Source organism: Mercenaria mercenaria, chromosome 10 (assembly GCF_021730395.1).
Source record: "Mercenaria mercenaria strain notata chromosome 10, MADL_Memer_1, whole genome shotgun sequence".
Classification (NCBI taxonomy): Eukaryota; Metazoa; Mollusca; class Bivalvia; order Venerida; family Veneridae; genus Mercenaria; species Mercenaria mercenaria.
The window spans coordinates 4,708,947-4,728,976 of NC_069370.1; the positions used below are offsets into that span (position 1 = coordinate 4,708,947).

The 20,030-nt window shown below is 34.1% G+C and overlaps 1 protein-coding gene across 5 annotated transcripts in view; it reads right to left on the reverse strand.

The window, feature by feature from the left end:
• The window catches only part of LOC123559876 (muscarinic acetylcholine receptor M2-like), a 200,204-nt gene that overhangs the window by 40,793 nt on the left and 139,381 nt on the right, over positions 1 to 20,030 (reverse strand). For 3 of the 5 annotated variants that reach the window (XM_053552181.1, XM_045351996.2, XM_053552182.1), the window contains one exon: positions 16,712 to 16,750. The gene's annotated coding sequence lies outside the window, so the exon portion shown is untranslated. Of the gene's footprint in view, positions 1 to 14,437; positions 14,481 to 16,137; positions 16,170 to 16,711; positions 16,751 to 20,030 lie in introns of those variants that run through there. The other 2 variants (XM_053552183.1, XR_008372560.1) reach the window with 2 other exon arrangements.

The window sequence follows — 20,030 nt, forward strand, 5'->3', positions numbered from 1 at the left end:
GCATAAAATATAAAGATAACTATGAATGTAATAAATGTCAAAAAAGTGCATAAAATATAAAGATAACTATGAATGTAATAAATGTCAAAAAGTGACCTTGACTATTGTATTTTAGCAGTATGGAAACGAAGTACAAAGAGACCGTCCGAGATATATCAAACTATGATAACAAAAATGGCAAAATATTCGAAACAGGCAAGACAGACGATTTATTACAAAACATGTTTCACTTTAGTCCAAATAGTATTTATAAATTCTATTTTTGCACTGAATTTATAAAAAATTATCAAGAAAAAAATTGTCTAAATCGGGATTCGAATTTGGGTTGCCTTGACAATAAAATCTTTCCTACCATATTGAAGATACACGACAGATGAATTCGTACTGAACAATCGTTTTTATAAAGCTTTACAGTAAGAACAATTTACCTTCGGTACCACGTTTCAAACGTTTTTCAATTTTGAATTGACAAAAAAGTAAAAACAATTTAATTCTCGTGTGTTTCTATAACATACTCTGCAAGTAGCCTTCCAGGAAATTTAGCAAAAATGTCCTGATAACTTATAATTTCTTTTTGTTGTCGAATGATCTGGAGAAATAAGTATTTTAGACGCTAGTTTTGTTTACAGGAGATAACTTATGCTCTTAAAATTTTATATAAATTTGTCCATTTTCCTCTCAAAACATGGGAATATATTTTAGTTGAGATCGTATTTGGCTCTGATAATAAAAGAGGAAATATATAACTTAAGAAAAAGAAGAATTTTAACAGGATTAAGAAGTAGTCTTATTTTTTGGCCAGAATTATTTATTGTTTAAATATTAACTGACAAGATCATTAACTCAGCTTGAAACGGAAGTGGAAGACAAAAAACTATTACGGGAACAATTTCCAGCTTTTAAGATAAATGTCAAAATTATTAAACGCCCTATGATTGATGGCTTCGGTACAGAAGAAATAAAGTTGCTTTTTCATTTCTGCATTAGCTACTGGCTACTGAAAAATTACACAAAAATAATTATAACCATCAAGTACAATGTATAACATACTGTTAGTGGATAGTTTATTTTTCCTGATTTGTACACGAATATGTCAAAGTATAAAAAGCTTCTCGTACCTAATTTTGTCGGGCGACGTAACATTTTACCCAATTAAGAACACTTGGTTGGAAAAAAAGACATTATGAGACATTGAGCTGAAACTTTTGACATAGCGAAAATTTTAACATTTTATAAGCTGCTTTAAATAATATACATTTCAAAGCAAGGGTGACACAATGAGGAGGCCGAATTTTCCTTAAAACACACCGCATTGTTGTCAAAAACGTTTATTTTTCGTAGTTTTACTGGGAAACAAAAACGATATATGACATAAGCTTCCGCATGTTCAAAATATTTGATTTTCTGTATAAGCAGGTTATTTTGGGTGTATTTGACGATTTTAGAAAGTATAAAAAACATTGCCTAGAGAAAAATTAAACTGTTGACCAATAGGTAACTTGCTCATCGAATCCAACGTAAATGACGTCAACTAAAAACTTCATTCTCTTGTTTCAGAGGCTTGGACATGTCGTAAAAGAAGGATATTGTGTCGTGACGTATACTTGCCATCTGATATGCACATTCAGTTTAGCATCAAATAGTCATGTGTACTGCAATATTTTTTTTGCGATCGTGTGAGTAGATGACTTCATACTACTTCAATACTTTCACGTAACTGACGTGCATGTACGTTCTCTCTGAATTAACATTCATTAAAATCCACCATTTGCTGTTATGTTATAACTACAAAATGAGAATATTATTCATCTTTTCAAGGTTCACATGCACGTAAATGTTAAAAGAAACATTGCATGAGTATTTAGATTTCAAGTTATTTTCACATCCACGTTAGGACAATTACAGTAATGCGCCTTGACAAAACGGCTTCATCGCATGCTATTTCACAAAGCCTTCTGTCAAAGATCAAATACTTTGTTGCCCCCAATAAAAATTGACGGATTCCAGCAATACCCCTGAGCATCTATATTATACTTCATATACTTCGCCCTATTTAATTAAACTGCCGACATACTTAATAAGGTGTGGGGAATAACTTGTCAATAACTGAATACGTTAGCATCCAATATAATAAATGTCAAAAATTGACCAACTACTTCAGCAGTATGGAAATGAGCTCAAAAAGAAATCGTCTGGAATATATCAGACTATAATAACACACAGAAAGAGGTATATGTCTACAAAAGCTTACGTCATAGGGTATACAATAGGTTGAACCAGACACGTTAATCCGCTGAACCGTGTTTTCTGTTTAATATCGACCGTTCTGATTACAAATAATTACAGTCTTCAATGTGTTTAGAGGTTACTGAACAGAGAACCGAATCACAGTGTAAAACTCTTTTAAGTCTTATATTAAACGCCGTTTCAAACAGCCTGTAAGCGGACCATAAAGTCGATTGTGCGCAGAACATATCTGAAACAGACAGTAAGTTAGGGTATGTTAGGGTTTGCGTATGTTAGGGTTTCACCTGGCGGGGATAACTTACACAGTCCTGTGACTTTGGAACATGGTGGGGGTAAGAGTAAGGTTAGGTGCACCATAAACCGGTTTAAGCTCCCCAGTGGTGGTTTTGCCACTGAACGTTCCAAGGCGGTGCCCCACTATGTTCCTTTATTTGTTTGTTTTGTCCTTGTGTGTTTGCTTTGTGTCTGTGTGTGGTGTGCGTGTGTTGATCGTGTGTGCGTTTGGGGAGGCTGCGTTTTTAGAACGTGGCTTTCCCTGTTGGAAATTCTTCCTTGTTTTTGTGTTCATTCTAGGTGAAACTCCTTTACCTTATTTCAAACTTTGTGAAATATGTCAGAAGTATGCTTTGTGAAGTAGTCTATCTGCAAGATTAATCAAATCTGTAAAAGTCAATGCACTCGATTCAATACCACTTCGATAGAAGAAGCCAAAGAAGTTCAGTTGTATTCTAGACATTCATATTGTTAAAGGGACTTTATTTGAACAAATCGTTTTAGTATATAACGTCATAACAGGTCAAGAATCTGACAATGTTTAAAGTGATACCGAATCTGACGCACTAATAAAACTATTGATCAATGTGTATCTTGCTCGGAAATCTTACAAAAGTGGACGTAGAAGCAACAGTCTTCCGTCTCCTTTGTTTAAAAGGTTTCGAAATGACACAGAACATTAAGGCTAATCTTGTATATCGTGTCGTTAACTTACCACTAAACATGCACGTTTGATTTAACAGCAATTATCTATGTTTACTGTTTGAAGTGTTCCCGATTGTGCCTTGATACAACCTCAGTTTTCGTGTAATTGACATGCATTTACTTTCTCTCTCAATTAACATCCATTAAACGCTTACATTAATCTTTATATAACGACAGCAAAATGAGAACGTCATTCGCCTTTCCAAGATTTAAATCCTCGTAAAATTTGAAAAAAAATGCAACGGAGCCATTTTAACTTCAACGTGCAATTTAGTTTATATTTGATGGGTTTAACGTCGCACCGACACATTCATAGGTCATACGGCGACTTTCCAGCTTTGATGGTGGAGGAAGACAACAGGTGCCTCTCCGTGCATTATTTCATTACGAGCGGGCACCTGGGTAGAACCACCGACCTTCCGTAAGCCAGCTGGATGGCTTCCTCAACGTGCAAATCATCTATCTCTTTCGGCGTACAATTCTTCGTGTGACGTGTCGGGAAGCCATCCAGCTGGCTTAAGGAAGGTCGGTGGTTCTACCTAGGTGCATGCCCGTCACGAAATAATGCCCGGAGGGGCACCTTGGGTGTTCCTCGAAAATCGCCATATGACCTACACTTGTGATGTTAAACTCAACAAAAACAAAAACATTCTTCATACTAACTACACTTTCATACTTACTACATTTCTTCTTTCATACTTCATTCTTATTTCACAATACTTACTCCAAACATGGTTTCAGCGAGAGCTTTATTTATCAACATGATAATGAAATAATATGCTAACTTCCAGTGTAATAAATGTCAAAACTGACATGCACTATTGTATTTTAGCAATGTGGAAACGAACTCAATTGACATAGACTGTTGTATTTTAGCAATGTGGAAACGAACTCAATTGACATTGACTATTGTATTTTAGCAATGTGGAAACGAACTCTATTGACATAGACTATTGTATTTTAGCAATGTAGAAACAAACTCATTTGACATTTGTATTTTAGCAATGTGGAAACGAACTCCATGAGATCGTCTGTGATACATCAGACTATAATAACACACAGAAAGAGGCATATATATCTGCAATGCCTACGTCATAGGATATACAATAGTTTTGACCAGACATGTTAATTCACTGCATCGTTACCGGCGTTTCTGGTAAGGAAGAATTAAAGTCAACCAACATTAGACCTAAAACCAGTACTCAATTGGTCCTAACGACGTTTTCTGCGTAGAACTAATGGCAAAACGTGTGAAATATGCAAGAGAGACTGATTATTGTGAAAACTTAGTTCAAACTTTGAAAACGTTTCTGTTAAGATAGCAAGAGGTATTACTGGATCTAATACTTAGACTTTGCTAAATATAGCGTTGAGAAACGCTATACTAACAACGATTTCCGACCAGTATCATATTGTTTTTAAAAATAAATGAAGTTTTAAAAGCTCATCCATTTTTCATATAAATGTCAAAATTATTAAACACACTACGAGTAATGGTTTCTTTGCGAATTGTTCTCGCTGTAAAAAGCATGTTTTATTCCTTTCTGGCTCCTGGAAATTGATTTTGAAATAAACATGGTATAATACTGTTACAGGGTAAAATGGAAATCATTTTCTCGTTACGGAAGATATTTTCTTTAAATGTACAACATGATGACGAGTTTTAGAATCAGCAACTTATTTCATACTGTAAAACTATACGTCGTTTGAAATATCAGATGTGACGTTTTCAGTTTAAACGTTCCAGTTGTTGACGTACTTCAAGTGTCTGATTTATTTGTGGGTGGTGCCATAGCTTCTCATACTCCAAAGTCGTTGGAATGGACGTAGGATGCAGCACACACAACAACACTTGTAGACATAATACTGGAGTTTATAAGCCTGTAGGTCAAAGGTCAATGTCACTATTGAAGGTCAAGTAAAAATTGTTTCCGCTCCATAACTTTAATATGCATTGATGGATTATCTCATTGGTACATACAAACGTTCCCCATGATGAGACAATGTGTCAGCACATGATCTATGTTTGTCAGTTAAAGGTGAAGGTTACTGTTTAAGGTCAAGAAAAAATTAGTTTCCATTCCATAACGTTTATGTGCATTGATGGATTATCTTAGTACTGCACACAAATGTACAATGTGTCGCGTTCATGCTCTATACTTGTAGGTCAAGGTCACTATTGAAATTTAACTAAAATAGATTTTGTTTCATAGCTCCTAAATTTTAGTTTTAACACTGCTGCCAACAACCACAAGGGACGAACACTAACAACGTTTTATACCAGTATGGGACTTCTGTATTGCCACTGCAAAACTCGGTTATTTGCTTATATAAACATGGACACAATTTCTTATTATTTCTTGTTCTATGACATTAGAAAAATCTAGATTTTAGAGCTCAATGCAATTATGTAAACCGATGATAAGATTTATTTGGAAAATTGCGTGAATGACTCCAGTACACGGCATTTCAATTACATTAGCTTTGCATCGTCTAAGAGCAATAAATTATATTACTCTTCTATAATCAATAAACAGTTACCAATTAGGACCCAGGGAGCGTTTTTAATTAAATTTGACCACAACGGATTAGAGATGTTTACTAAAGCGTATTGACAAGACACACTTTCTTTCCCCGATATTGCCAACTGGTCAAACAATGATGTTAATGCATTGCTGAGATTATTCTTCCATTGACCTATTGATCTCGGAGCAGATAATCGTTTACAAACACACGAAACACGAGCAAGATTTACAGATATTAATTGGCTGAATGTTTATAAGACGCGCAAGAATTCAGTATATAAATAACAATCATGTCGTGTCGTAATCAACAACGACATGTTTGAAGTATGATGGAGTTCGACACGCAATGCGGGATCGCCCCGGATGATTTGCGATGACATGCCGTGTGTATAACAAGTAAAGAACAATAATCGTAAAATCAATTATTAACCTGCATTTCATGCAAGCAGAAACCAATCGTACAAATAAACAATCATTTACGTATTTATATATAGATCACAGTTTAGTTTACGATAGTTGTGCCAATACTTTACAGTCATAGTTCCACACCTTCCTCAAAATCCGTTTTCAGCAGTTAATTTTTCTGGTTGAGTTTCTGAAGCTGGTACATGTGCAAGTTAAAATTTGAAAAACAGAATCAGTAAAAGTTGATATTGTTTTTTTTCTGCTACTTGGTTTGTTGTTTTTGTTTTAGTCAAATCAATTTTGTAAACTGTAGTATTTTTCCATTGGTCTTATTATTTCCCTCTATGTACTCTAACTATTTGCATGTTCATGAGTAACAGTAAATTTCTTTATAAAAATATAATTATGCATTTTCTCTACTGGGACTGCTTTTTCGTCTACTTTTAACATAAAATTTAAAGCACTGAGCTTTTGAAATATTAATGTTTAGATTAAGTTTTTTCCCCCGAAGAATACCTGCAGCTGTAGCGCGAAAGCCTAGTTGATTTTTCTAATCTTATTTAAACTGACATATAAGCGGTGTAATCCAATTTGTACAATTATCAACACTGTGCCCAGTCTGTAGAAATGCTGCTTACGTTGTTAAGCAGACATCTTGCACTATTTCAACAGAGGTTTGGTGGCAGCAGGTGTTAATAATTTAAGCCCAGTGTTTTTAATCGTTCGCCAAACACAAACAAAACACATACGAAGATCCAGAACAATTTCAAAACACATGAAAATTCCAGACACATTCGATACGTTGAGCAAACATAAATAAGCATGTACCCACATTACGCTTTCTGATAATTGTAATATATGGAAAGCGTTTTCCATGTCAATGAAAAGGTTAGATGTTAGAGAGTCATTCGAAGCTCTCGGTTGTGAGTGACACCGAAACAAATCTCATGCCAGAATATATGTTAGCGGAGAAGAACTGGCATCAGAAACGCAAAGAACATGTTCAATGAACAATGTATGCGAAACAAAAATATCGCACCACTTTCCCGCGAGTGCGTTAATCAAAGAAGTTAAATAAGTATTATAAGCAATAAATATCATTCGTTCGACCTTCCGTAAGCCAGCTAGATGGCTTTTTCACAAACAGACTTCTATACCGCAAACGAGGACCCGAAGCAATAGCGGTGATGTACAAGTGATTCGAAACGGGGCCTTACTCACTCGACCAAAGAGGCAACTCTGACACTGTAATGCATTTAACAAATAAATATAATTCGAATTATATAAGGCTGCTAAAGTTTAGAAATAATATTCCACTGTATACCTCTTGATATCAATATAACAATATCGCAACCTATGCAGATTTTTTCTGTAAGGCTTTTTTTAATTTCTTCAAATAATATTTCTTATTCTTTCTTTTGTGAGGTAAATCCAAGCTGACTATCGACGTTCCGTGTTTTTTTAATTATGTCGTTTCGTATTTCAGATTGTATCCGTTCCATATCTGTACATAATCACATGTTCTTACAGTGCATATGCTGATACAAAACAACCTAGAACAATGATTTGGTTTCGAATTTAAAACCTCGATCTATTTTTACACTACGCAATCATGCGATTTTTATCTTAGTTACAGAGGAGGGGTTGCATAATGGAAATGTCTAATAAATACGGATAAGATCTCACGTGTCTTCACAAGTAACATTATAAAGTACTATGTTTGTTAGTGACCCTCGAAGTCAGTAAGATAAACGGGGGGTGGGGGTGGGGGTGGGGGTGGGAGTCCCTATATTTATCATTCTAATTCAACATATTTCCGTGGATGGCTACTAAAAGCCAAATAATGGATTTGTTTCATCGATCAATATATGTACTTATAGCCTAGATCGACATGAAAATCTGCTGACCCACAGAAATATAGGTCACAACGTGACAACCTGATACCCGGTGAAAATGGTAGAATTTTACAGTAGGTAAAGAAATAAGACACGATTTCCATTGGTAATTGAGGGTATTCTCAAGCATCGTCTAGCATCACCTGGTCGAAAGCACTCTGACAAAGCGGCGTTACAGCGTGTTCAAAACCCCAGAGTCATCTTTACGAAAAAGCGAGTTAAAACATAAAATAGTTCTTTCGTTTTGTTTTATTATTTGCATTTTATTTCACTTTTAACATAAGTTAATTGTTAATAAAATCTGAAAAGTAGATCCCTCGGAAGCATCGAGAACAAGGCAAACAGTGAAAATTGCAGATTCGGTTTGATTGAGTCTGTTTATGAGCAGTAATGGAAAATGGAAAGCCAAAAGTTAGTAAAATGTGGTACTTTGTAACCAATGCCGTTTTATTTCTAAAAGTAACGTCCTAGAATCATTATTAGCAACAGTGTATCATAATGACAAAATTAAGTTTAAAATTTCGCATTTTGTTATCCACCTCAGATTATCATTTTGCCAAAATAACCCCAATGGCTTATACCAAATGCAGAGACCAAACCATTAACTTCCCGTTCCAAAACCACAGTGAACGTTACAAAGTAACCTCTCACACAAAAGCAAACAAATTTTGTATCAATTGTTTGGAAAGTAAAGCATACTATCAGGTTATCAACCGTTTGTCCAGTTGCGTAATTAACCGTAACTAGAGCAGGGTACCAGCATTTTACAACGGAAATTGATTAGAACAATACAGTAATTATCATAATCAAATAATGTTTATTTAGACAAGGCGGGTATTGAATCGAACAATATTATGAGAATAAACCAATGTTTGAACTGACGTAACAGATAATAAGTACATCCAAACATAAGGCTATCTAAACTGATTCTAAGTGAAATTTTGTTTCCTTGGACCTGAACGCAAATATGTAAAAACTGGAACATAGAAATGAGCCGCACCATGAGAAAACCAACATAGTGCATTTGCGACCAGCATGGATCCAGACCAGCCTGCGCAGGATCCATGCTGGTCGCTAACGGTTTCTCCAATTGCAATAGGGTTTGAAAGCGAACAGTACGGATCCTGCGTTGGTCTGGATCCATGCTGGTCGCAAATGCACTATATATGTATTGGTTTTCTCATGGTGCGGCTCAAATTTTATTTCCGAGGAACTGAACGCAAATATGCAAAAAACTGAAACATGGTAATATGAATTAACTGAATATGAAAAGAGCTCGTACAAAGTGGAAAGTTAAAACACTTTGTCATATTAACAATTGACAAATACTTCAGCTGTTCATCGCGGTAAAACTAAATTTGAGATCTTTTTTTTCAGCTAGCTGAGGCCAAGAACTCGAAAAACGGCGCAATTCCAATGACATAATCCAAGTTTTGCACACTCAGTTTTGGTGTTTTATGGGGAAATGATAGGACAATTACTATCGTATGTCAGTATAAAAGTTGCAGTGACCTTCTAATTTCACTTGGTAGGTAGATGATTTATCGTAGGGAGGGCAATAAAATGGCGGCAGCCAGTAAAGTAAGATGCCGTCTATTGATTCCTGCATCCTATTTAAGAAATCTGGCAATTGCACGTAAATAATTCACCAATTCTGTCTAAATTTCCTAACCGGCCGGGTCGATGTAGAGAAGATAAATTGGAAATCTTTGTGTGTAAGCAGAAATACTGTGCCCCATATTTATAAATTGTAGCACAAACTTTGACCAAGTTTCCATTTCCGCTCGGGCATACTAGTTGTTAACTGAAACTTGATTTAGTTAACGCAGTTTTAAAGCAATTAAAACTGTTGAAATAGCACGTTCTGTCCTTTTGATCTGTAGTACACCATCAAGTTTTCTTCCCTCTTTATGACGATATTTGTGCATCTCTCAGTTACAGCAAACAATATTCTAAAGTATTTCATTCGGACATATTTCTTCAAAACAAAAATGCAGATCCTTGCATTTGAAAATGGGATACTGCAATTTGAGTCCAGCAAAAACAAGCAGCAAAAGAAAAGGTATTCATTAATGCAGAAGAAAGAGAAATTGTCAGTATCTTCATTATAAGCAGAATTCCTCTGACGTGAATACGTTTTTACAAAACAAAACCTCACTGAAAATTCGCTGTAGAACATTTAAAAAAAGAACCGACATAAATAAACGATTACTCTGAAAACATTATTCAAAAGGACTGTGATTGCTAGACTGAAAACGTTTAAGAATTCCACGAAGAAATCACTTACCAGAATAGGCTGTCAGCAGACTGGAAAGAATAAATCAAGATCTGGCATTTGGTAATAAACCATTTGTATTGTTATTCATTTTTATGAACGTAATTCTGCTTGTTTTGTTTCCTTCTCCAAGTTTCCCTTAAAAGCAGAATGTCACAAGGATTCAAGAAGATTATTTTTTTTTGTCTGAATATTTTTTCCTTTGAAATACAATCCAAATTTTATGTGCATTACTTACATGTAATTCTGACAAAAAATGCTAAAAATAGCTAAATCTGTTAATTCCAAACTTTTTCACCTGGGGATGTCACAGCAGCTCCATGCTTCAAACTAAACAAAAAATTGTCTGAACTAAGACATCTGATATTGAAAGTAATCTCTTTGTCTTGTGCGAAGTTATCAATTATACATTTAAGAATTATTTTTTTCAACAACGCAAGCCGTTTAATTAATATTTCTCCGACAATATAAACTGTTTAATTAAGTATTGCCAACAGAAACGTACCATCTTGCAGATGTTCGACGAGATATAATGAAAACAACCACCACCTTCACAGTGTTACCTGCTACAGGCGAATAAACACGCAGTTCAGAAAAAGTCACTGACCGCCTCCTTCAACATTGATTAATTTGAATCATCACGGACATGTTGCCCTGCTAAATTATTCATATCTTCAATCAAGCGGACAAGACAGTACCGTTTCCTGCGCACATGGCTCTATATATTGAACTGCTCTTATCTTATACATTAACGTTCCAGATAAAATCAGTCTTTTTTAGCACTGTGCTATGCTTAGCGCACGGTCCATTGAACACTTTTTACGGCACTGTCACTTTTTACAATAAATTTCATCCCTGTAACACGTTCACATAATTCCAAACAAATTAAAGTCTTTAAATCACAACAGCACAGTAGAAACCAATAAAAAATTTCTATGTTCTTTTTATTAAAGCATCTACTGATGTGAACGAACAATCATCACCGACTGTTGGTATTGATGCATAGCCATACATTTCTCACTGCTTCATAATCGATACATACAGAAATTGAAAAAAAAATCTCATCCAACCTTCAAACAGAATATCCCGGGACTAACACCAGTGAGTGAATTTCTTTCATTAGTCAAAGAAATCTGCCGGAAATCTTAAGCACTGAAGACTGCTTGTTCCGCACTGTCCGGGGGACAAAAAGTGTCGGTATGTAAATGTCGGAACCAATATCGGAGAAACTTAACTACATCCTTTTCCCGGTAATATACGCCGTCGAGTGTTTTGGATTGCCAGTTAGGGAGAGATAGACAAATGTCAAAAGTGAACTGCTCAAGTCAATATGTCATGTATAACGCATATACGCTATACTGAATAGGTTATCAATAAAAAAGCCGGAAAATTCTAGATAAGTTTGTATCGTTACTTAAAGATAGTTATTACTAGTAGCCAGTTAAAAGCATGATTGAAGATATCCAATGGTCATCTTTTATCGTCAAATATTTACTTCAAATGTATAAAATCCTCAGCAAATGTATTTAATTTTACTAAATATATTTACTACATTTGCGTATAGAGCTACATTTATATTTAAATGTTTTGCAGTAACAGTTTATTGTTAAAAACACAGCTTGTTTTTCAGTGGTAGTACTTACACATTTAAACTGTGTTTATCTATACATGTATGCAGTGTGTACTATTTTAAACCTAATGCATAGTACTGTTAATACATATACATTTGTTAATTGTATGTTTACATAAAGTATATAAAGTCATTGTTCATGTTTTTAAATATGAAATTTGGATTTAATATACCTATAATACAGTATATTGATCTTGTGTGTAGACAACACGCCCAAAATCAAAGAAAAGTAATTGCTCTAATTCAAACAAAAACACAAAATTGACAACATTTATGAACTAGAACAGATATTAGCAAGCTCGAGTTTCATATATTGACCATTCTAACACGACACGATTTGTTTTCCTATTAAACAAAGAAGGCTGAAAACTGTGTGTTATTATTCAACAATTCATTTTTTCTGACGTCACAATTATTACGTCATGGCGTTAGACGGCATAGCGGCGCGCAGGAAAAGAAATTAACAGTAAACAGGTGATGACGTGTTAGAATCGAAATAATTTATCTCAAACAGTAATTTGCTCATAAATAAAAGCATTGTTTGTCGTTTAGATGCGTATTATTTTATCACTCGGGCTGCGCACTCGTGATATAATTCCTTCGCATCTAAACTCCAAACAATGATTTCATTGAATGACAAATCACTGTTTGGGATATATTATTTCTTAATTATCATTTCTACCAGGCTTTTCTCTACATTTTAAAGCAGCCACTGACACGCTTGATATAACGAGTTGGTTTTGGTACAGACAAAGACATTTTGTGTCACACTTGCTTTTATTGTTTTACAGACAATAACTGAATAACCGTTAAATTATTGAAACTTTCAGTTGGGACACTATAATTGGCTTATTCTTGCCGTCGTCTGTTCTACGTTTTCGTCTCTTTCATTTTTTGTCAAAGCTGACAAATATTACTCCTGTGTTATGCGGTTAAACATACAACATTATGACTGCCGAAACGTGTAAATATTGATATTACATGTTTTAAAATATTTTTGATTACAAAAACGTGTTTACTGAAATGGAATCTGCGGTATTGTCATTAAACAAAACAAGGAAAAAGTCTTCAAAAGGATCTTCAGCAGTATCCATTAACAAAACAAGGAAAGTGTCCTTAAAAGGAGTTTGCAGCATTGTTCATAAACAAAACAATGAAAAAGTCCTTAAAAGAAGTTTGCAGCATTATTCATAAACAAAACAAAGAAAAAAAAATCCTTAATAGGAGTTCATAAACAAAAAAGGAAAGAGCCCTTAAAAGGAGTTTGCAGCATTGTTCATAAATAAAACAAGGAAATAGTCTTTAAAAGGATTTTGTAGGATTGTTCATACACAAAACAAAATTTAGGAAATAGTCTTTAAAAAGGATATGCGGCGTTATCCATAAACAAAACAAGGAAAGCGTCCTTAAAAGGAATTTGCAGCATTGTTCATAAACAAAACAAAAAAAAAGTCTTTAAAAGGGATATGCGTCGATATCCATAAACAAAACAAGGATAATATCTTTATAAGGAACTTGCAGCATTAGCCATGAACAAACTAAGGAAAGAGTATGTAAAAGGTTTTGTCCATGCACAAAACAAGGAAAGCGTCTTTAAAAGGAGTCTGCAGTGCGATCCATAGATAAATCAGGGAATGTGCTAGAAGACTTATCAAAACAACCATCCTGACAGAAATAAATGGATCGGTTAAGTTGAATACATACATTCTTTTTAAATTAAAATATCAGATTGAAAGAATAAAAAAATACAACAACAAAAAACCCCAAAAAGTCAATTGACAAACTATACACGTTACGTATATAATTCAAGCTGCGTATCTTTTATAGACATGTTACGCCTTGTAAAGTAAAGAACTTGTCTGATGCAGTTTTATAATGCCAAATCCTCGATTAATATTTTGAAATTACTTTCTGCTGCAGTATAATATGAGGTGCGTAATACGAAGATAAGGGACCCGATAGACCGATTCCGCTGTCTACTGAACTCAGAATGTGATTAAAGGCTTCCTTCTTACGTGTCACAAAGACCCCACGTGGCAAAATGTCAATAGTAATCACCGTGCTAATGACAGTTTGAAACATTTAAGCACAGAAATACATTGACACAATTGGTATAATTTCACTGCATTTCCCCATTCTTTGTTACATTAACGCAGGATAATTTTCACGACAATAATTCAACAATAAAACACTGAAGACAAATATAACTGATCTTTTGGAAATGTCAGTTACCTCTATTTTGGAGAGAGTTGAAGCTGAGTAACATCTTTTAGAGAAAACATATATTTTCATTTAAGCAATTACATAAACATCTTTGATGATTTCCTCCACTTCTCTAGGCAACTTTTCTAGGGCGTGATGGAAAAAGATAGACCGCAGCTTCAATTACCCTGAAATTTTCTTTTAATTTTTACATGCTTTGTTCATTAAGCCGACCCATTAAATTTAAGATTAAGGCCGGAAGTAGTATAAAAATTATTTATCTGCACTAGATTCAGAGGTATGGATGAAGTATTTCCGTACAACTGAAACAAATAATCAAATAAAGCAAGTCTATTGCCTGGCAGTTAACCTTTTCTAATACATTCACTTTGCATTTTGTATAGCTTATTTTCGTATAAACAATATTGTCGCAGTAATATCAAGGGCGACGCTTTTTCGCAAGACTGCACATGTGATTTGACGTCGTTCACGAAAACAAACAAAATGGCGTCGTTCGAATCGGCAATCAAAATTTCTAAAACAACATTTAATAGTAGCTTAAACTTTTTTCTCACCTGAATCGACACGACTTTGCGATATTTTATTGGATTTATAATATTTTTAGTTAACCTTTACCTTGCTATATTTATTATGGACTGGTCCATCATTTAATTTGGGCAGTGCCATTCATTATTCAAAGGGGTGTTCAATAAATATTTACTGACTGACAGTGCAGACCATGATTGATCTTGGTCTGCACTGGTCACAAAGGCAAAATCACTTACCCCCAGCAGGCTTAAGGTTAAAATCAGGTATTGTATTTTTTTTTCGGAAGACAAATTGTAATTTAATTTTGGCGGGTGTATATTTCTGTTCTATCTATTTTGTAAAGATCGGTGGTCAAAGATTTATGACGATTTTATTTTATTTTTGTAAAGAAACCTCATATTTATATAGTATGCGATTTAGAAATGTAAGTATAAGGAACGGATTTTATTTTGAAAATAACATTCAATCCTTGAATATATATATAACATTGCCACAACAATTGTAATAATATGTAGATAGATATGTGTCTGTAGGACATTGGTGACTCCACTTCCTGATACTGTACAGTCATACGTTACTTGCTTACAGGGGTGGGGGAGGGGGGAGGGAGAAAAATGTGGGGAGGGGGGGGGGGGGTAAATTCTCCTTCCCCTAAAAAGTGCACAACTACACATACTGAACAACAATCTTATAAAAACAAGAATGAATATCCAACAGGGAAAGCCACGTTCTAAACACGTAGCCTTCCAAAACGTAAACCCAGCACGCGGGCGCGGACAAGATCAAAGTTTCATGACTGAAGGTCAAACACTTTTAAGTTACGTGTGACACAAACTATATGCCCTTTTTGACTAGGCTAAGAGACATAACTCTGGTCTTGCGGAGAGAAATCCCAGATGATTCACATGATGAATACTGTTTCTTTATGGTTTCATAACTCTATGTCAAATATTTTCTGAGATACATGCGACACAAACTTTATATGCTATATATTTTGTATTACATATTTGGTATAACGTCGTTTTAAACAGAGAAGAGGTTAGCAGAATCGAATTCGTCTAGATTTGGAAAGTTCAGATAAAGCTAGCATGTGAGGAATTTTTGTCTTTTCAAATTAAATATATTAAAGTTGCTAAATGCTAGACAGAACCTCATACTTGATCATTTTATTCAAATTGTTAGATGAATTCAACAACAACAAAAAAGACACTACTGCAAGACCCTCTGTTAATTGCATATTTTTAACTCTATGATAGAAAGGATTTCTTCGAAATTTCCATAGTTCCAGACAAGGAAAATTACCCCATCTAAATATTACTTTTTACGACTGACGTAATGGTTGGTAATTGGTTTTAAGTGTCTTTCATAAAACTTTTTGTCTCCAAGAAAAAAAAAGAAGTAAAAAAGAAACCCTTATGGTAAATCATTTACCCCTGGGAACGCGACGCTGTTGTAAACACACACTGAAAAAATAATGAACGAATATTTATTGTTGCTGTCGTAATCAGTGCAGAAAGGTTTTATCTTTATTTGTATTTCTACGACAGAACAATACAGACAGACACTGCAAACGTTAAACAAGGCTTGTGTATAGATATAAAAAAATGTAAAAAGATTATGTGATTTTCTTTAAGGCGTTTGCGATTTTAGTTAAAACTGCCTTAGAGGTGCCATGGCAATCCTAGCACAAGAACGAATTTACATATAAAATAAAGAGATGTACCTCTGAAGCTTTAATAGTAACGATTTGCCGACACAGAAATGATTTGCAAGTAAGAACGGTTTAGCAGGGCCCAAAATGGTACTCTGTATGTACCCCATGGCAATCAGTATATCCATTTGTATCACGGGAATATCATTTATCTTAAGTACATGCACCATTTGAACAGACTTGAGAGATAAATATTTTTTGAATTTAATGAAATTTACTAGAAACATGTTCCACTAAGCTGTGGATTACTTTAAGAAACTCCAACACAGTAAATTGTCTAAATAGAGTACTTACAGGTCTTCAGCTTTCCTAAACCATATTTGTGACTCCCATCTACAAAGAAAAAGAAACATGAATCATTTTCTTATTTTGTTATAGAAATAACAGTAATAATACAACACTTTATTATTACCGTAATTTTGTGTGGATGACATGAAAATCATACATGATGCATTCCAAGCCCACAACAACAACAACAACAACATTTACGTTTATTACTGTCAGGCTCATGTACTAAGGATCAACATGACAGAAAAAAGTTCAAGTAAATACAATCATCTGGTAATGTACATGAGGTACTTACCGACCGACCAATGTTTTATAATAAACGGTTCTTCTTTAGCAATGATCCCAATGACATAACAAATTATTACTAATTTTTGTATGTGTAAACATACCTTTTAAAAGAAAATTCAATACTATTGTAAAAGCATACGTTTCCATAGTTTTTTTAATGTAACTTGTTCTAGTTTATATTTGCTAAAAAGCTAAGTAACATCGTTACTCTTGACGGCATTTCTATCTTTTAAACATTATATAGACATTTCATGTATAAAATGAATGTGTCTTTCAAATATTTAATTAACAGATTTTTAGGTAAAGCATTGTAACAAAACGTGAAAACAGGAAATCAGTGCCATTGACAATAACTCTTATGACGGCAACGATAATGATAGATTACAGTCGCAGCGGTAATAATGATAACTGACGGCCGCCTTTGTTACTGAATAACATATTCTAACCCATTTCGCTGCGGATTTTGAGCTGTCGTGAATAGGCATTATGTAAAATCATTAACGAACGTGTGATAAGAAATACAAATCAATAGCTTATATTTGAGCTGTGTTCGATTTTCTGTCTACATCAAAAGGTATTAATAGCAGAGGATCATCTGATTGTAGTACATTAAACAGGAGGAACTCCACTTTGTTCATTAACTTGAGTTTTTAATTCTGGCGCTCACTACGTACCCTTAAAAAGTCATTCATTTTAATGGAATTAATTGTATCGTATATATACACGTGTGAACCTAATACTTCAAGTCTTAAGGAAGCAACCCCGAGAGCAATCCACTTTAATTGTACATGTTTTTGACGAACTGGACTAATTTGAACAGTCTTGGTAAATAGTTACGTAAGAAGTACTGTATGGGTAGATTCTCAGACAAATGTTCATATTTGGTCTTATTGGCTTCCGCCAAATCTAAACATAGGCTTTAATTACACCATCATTCCACTGAAACCGTCACCATTGTCAAAGAGAGATAAATGTTTTGATGAACACTTATTACAGGTATAACATTAAAGTCATTCTCATTTAATGCACTATTATTTATTATCACAATAAGTCACTTTATCATAATAATAAATAAATGTCCAGTGCTGATGAATGAATGTTTGTTATATTTGTATATACTAGCATATCTCTGACACATGCATCTTACGATAGTCCACCTTTTTTGCAAGTGAATTTGTCAATCACATCAAAACGTTCTTAGCTTCGAAGGACCTAATAAACATGTAAGTAAAGCTTATACAGTGTGTCAGAAAGTCCAGCTCCTCTCTGACATGATTAACATATCACTCTCTTATTTTTTGACAGATTTTTCCTCACTGGTGAGGAAGGTTTAACAGTTATGTACAGCGCAATAATACTCTTATCAATATTACATGCTAAGTTTTAGTGGTCAGCCTCACACAGCATGGGAGCAATAAATCTCCCATTAGTGTTTCATCCAAGATGCTTATCAGCCAACATGTGTGCAGTATGTTTGTATTATTCTACAAGAAATATTCGAATTGTGCAGATCTCACAGATCAGTACTAGTTGAGTAATACTTCAAAAATGGAAAAATATGAGATGTTTGTGTTCCTCCATAGAGTGCTATAGCTGCTAACAGCGGAAGTTAATTTTGCAGAGTACTTAGATGTTGACAGCGGAAGTTAAAGTTATAGAGTACTAAGCTGCTGAAAGCGGAAGTTAATTTTGTAGAGTACTTAGATGTTGACAGCGGAAGTTACAGTTATAGAGTACTAAGCTGCTGAAAGTGGAAGTTAATTTCACAGAGTGCTCTAAGTTGCTGATAGCAAAAGTAAATTTTACTGCTACGTAAGCAGTATACTATTCAAAGATGTAATTATGTGTTTCTGGTTCATCATTTTCTTTTGACTGTTTCTTAGCCTGACATAATGTTTCATGTACTACGATTAATGTTACTGTCATACTTGATATGTTACACATTTTGTATAATGTTATTCTCGAAAAGGGGTGTAAATAAAAATAAATGATAATTGACCGGACTCTTAAAGATACAATTTTTTTTTTGTGCACTGGACTCTTTTTTAGTTTTTTTTTTCTTCTTTGAAATCATAGTGAATTTACAGTCAAACATGTTTGAAAAGACCACCTATGGGAACAGCAACAAATGGTTTTGGGCGGACAGATAGTCTCACTTAACATGTATTATGATATCTTTGAAAATGGTCAAATGGGAGATAAAAATCATGGTCTTTGCAGACAAGTTTTGAAATTGTGGTTTTTTGTTAGCAGGTGGTTTTTACCACAGGTTGACTGTACATCAAATTCCTGTTTTTTTTTTATAATTTGTATGTCCATAGGCATTTTGTAATAAGAAAATAAGAGTACAAATGTATTTTTTATAAATTGTACTACTGTCTATTACAAACATATGCATAACAGACAATTTTCTATCCTTCATTAATTTTATCAAGTATTATCAAGTATTATTAGAATCTATATGTCTTATTATATTATGCCGTTTGTAGTAGATAGTAAATATTTCATTACTTAAAAATTTTTTTTCTTGTTTTCATCTTCCTGATTCGTTTTAAAATCTTAAAACCGTTGAATAGTTTCTCATTATTTCAAATGTTTATTAATTCTCCCTTAGTTATCTACAGGCAACATCTGGCCTAACATTTTAAATAACAAAGCATGAAGGAACTAGGGGTCAAGTCCTGATAAAAATGCGATGTCATGCTGAGGTGCTAATAGGCTGTACCGTTACCTTCTCCAGCAGAATTTTGGAGAAATCTGTCATAAAAGCAGGGAGTGATATGGGATTTACACCCTTTTGGTTTATCGGTTCATTGTTTCAGTTGTATTTCAGTGTAATGGGGTATGAAATTTGTCCCAGTCACTAAATTCAGCCAACAATATTGTAATCAAAGCCTTGAGATGTCTGGTGGTTGCGGGTTTTGCTAGAGTTATTTTTATTTTAAATGCCAATCTATAAATATACATATATAAGAAACAAATACTAATGTGCCTCATATCTAAGATAAACTCTGCCTGACCATACATGAACAGATGG